This window comes from Alosa sapidissima, chromosome 19, assembly GCF_018492685.1.
Source record: "Alosa sapidissima isolate fAloSap1 chromosome 19, fAloSap1.pri, whole genome shotgun sequence".
NCBI classification, from domain to species: domain Eukaryota; kingdom Metazoa; phylum Chordata; class Actinopteri; order Clupeiformes; family Clupeidae; genus Alosa; species Alosa sapidissima.
The window spans coordinates 27,877,546-27,880,377 of NC_055975.1; the positions used below are offsets into that span (position 1 = coordinate 27,877,546).

General features: G+C 45.6%; 1 protein-coding gene across 1 annotated transcript in view; it reads right to left on the reverse strand.

Moving 5' to 3' along the window:
- Nucleotides 1-2,084: 2,084 nt before the first annotated feature.
- The window catches only part of adck1 (aarF domain containing kinase 1), a 139,098-nt gene continuing 138,350 nt past the window's right edge, over nt 2,085-2,832 (reverse strand). Inside the window, 1 exon segment of the mRNA XM_042072147.1 lies at nt 2,085-2,832. This exon segment is cut by the window's right edge and continues 1,069 nt beyond it. The gene's annotated coding sequence lies outside the window, so the exon portion shown is untranslated.

A 2,832-nucleotide genomic window follows, 5' to 3' on the forward strand; every position in this document is an offset into this window, starting at 1 on the left:
GTCCTCTCGACTTCTTTTAAGCCGTCCCAGACTTAGGTGCTACTTTTAGGTCTAAAATGCTTTGTGAATTACTTTTAGTGAAAAAAATAGGAGTCCTAAAGTTAGGAGTGACACGCCCATTATTTTTAGGAGTTGCTCCTAAATTCGCCACTTAGGAGCTACTTTTAGCCTTAAAATTCTTTGTGAATACGGCCCCAGATAAGTAAGTAAGTAAGGTAAGTGGTAAGTAAGTCATTGTGGTGACACAGTGGCAAGGTTTTGATACTCTGGATGAGTTCCCACTGAGTGATACAACCTAACTGGTCAAGCCTACCATAACCTCCAACCACCCCCACCCCACCTGCCGTGGGTCTCTCCCCAGAGCGATGCCTAGATCCTGGGGGCTGGACCTGCAGTGCATGGGGGCTCTGCGGTGCAAACGGAGCCATTACTGAGGTGATTACGCTTGGCAGAGGCGGCCGCACCTCTCTGATCAAGATGGATGGATTGTTCATTGGGCCGAGACACTGGACCAGAGCCTACAGAGGTCAGGTCTAATTACGAACGGGAAAAAATAAGGTGTGGGGACCGCACCCACGAAGGGATAGACAGAGAGAAAGAGAGGGAGAGGGAAGGAGAGAAAGAGAGGGAGAGGGAAGGAGAGAGGGAGAGGGAAGGAGAGAAAGAGAGGGAGAGGGAAGGAGAGAGGGAGAGGGAAGGAGAGAGGGAGAGGGAAGGAGAGAAAGAGATAGAGAAGGAGAGAAAGCACTAGGGAGAGACAGGAGGCAGGGAGAGAGATGGAGATGGAAAAAGGGAGGATGAAAAGAGACAGGAAAAGAAGGAGGAGAAGATAAGGAGAGGAGAGAAGATAAGGAGAGGAGGAGAAGATGAGGAGAGGAGGAGAAGATAAAGAAAGGAGGAGAAGATAAGGAGGGCAAAAATGGAGAAATTAATCACAATCTCTGAGCACATGGTTACCATACAGCACAGTTCAAAACGATCCAAATTAGAAGTCAGGAATCGATGACCACTGTCCTGGCCCTGAGACTCCCATCTGTTTGAGGCTCCTGCTCTTCAGAACATCTACTTATAGATAAGCACAATTGAGGATTTCCTAATATCTCTCTCTCACATACACACACACACACACACACACACACACACAAATGACATTCAGACCAAAACATGTATGTTAATGACACATAACTTTGTTAGTGTTAGCAATTACCACTACAACTCGTGATACAAAAATACTATTATAATGACCATATTACACACGAGTCCCCACAAACCCACACACTGCGGCGAGAGAATGAAGTGAGAAGACTTTTTACAATTACGAAACCAGAGTTCATTCCGTCCAACCCCAGATATTAATTAGGACTAGACTTCCAGGAAGTAGCGGACGCACCACACCACACCGCACCGTGCTGTGCCAAGCTTCCCGCCTCTGACAGGATTAACTGGGGGAAGTAGATGACACATTATTTCGGAGCGTGAAGCGCCGGGATTCAGCAATTCCATTTGAGCCGCCCGGCGCCACACCAGGGTCGGAGGCAGAGCTGGAGTCAGGCTCTGTGAAAAGTCATTTGGCTGGAGGGCTGACCCAGGGAGCAGATAACCCGAGTCCCCTCACACACACACACAAATGCACACATACACACGCACATACACACAAACACAGGCTCACACACAAATGCACACACACTCACTCACACCCACACACTCACGCACACACACACAGGCACACATACACAAATGCATACACACACACACAAATGCACACTCTCTCTCTCTCACACACACATTCTCTCTCTTTCTATATCTCTCTCTCACACACACACACAATCTCAAAAACTCTCACACAAACAAATGCACACTCTCACACACATTCTCTCTCTTTCTAAATCTCCCTCAAACACACATACACACACACACAAACACAAATGCACTCTCTCTCTCACACACACACACAAATACACAAATACACACACACACACACACTCTCAAACATAGACACACACACACACACACACACACACACACACACAAAACAAAACAATCTACACCACACAGCAAGACGTATTTGCACTCGTACACAAGGATAATGATAATGAAAATCTCTCATTTATTTCCATGTGTCTGGAGACTCATTATGAGTAAAATACAGCGTTGCGTCCTCCCCACATATCCCACAGACAGTTGATCAGTAAAATACAGCGTTGCGTCCTCCCCACATATCCCACAGAAAGCTGGAGGGGCTACACTCATAAATACATATAACCAAACCTACAGGAGAATAAAACTTAGAGTACAGCACAGGATAAACAATACATGTTTGAAAAAAATACTTTCAAGTTCATGACCTTTTACCCTGGTAAAATAAAGGCTGCTAAAATGTCATCTATCATTCACAGGTCATCAGGAAGGTGTGGCCAGAGAGGAAACAGAGAGAGAGAGGGAATGAGAGAAAGAAAGAGAGAGAGAGGGAATGAGGCAAAGAAAGAAAGAGAGAGAGAGAGAGGGGATGAGGGAAAGAAAGAGAGAGAGAGAAATTGAAATTGAGAAGTAATGCAGGAATGTTCAGGGAAACAAGCTGTCTTGAGTTGTGTCCTATGAGGTCACAAAGAGGTTGACTGTTGAAACAAACAAACAAACATAAATGCAGAACAAACAAAACAGAACAAACAAACATCTACTAACAGATGGGGGTCTCTGCTTCCGTGTCCATAAGGAACAGGACTACACCAACTCTGGCCATATTGCACCAAGCATCTCAGCGTACAGTACTATGACAAAGCAGCTGACCTGCCACCACTCTAGTGCTAATATGGTACAAAAGTAAACTGCTGG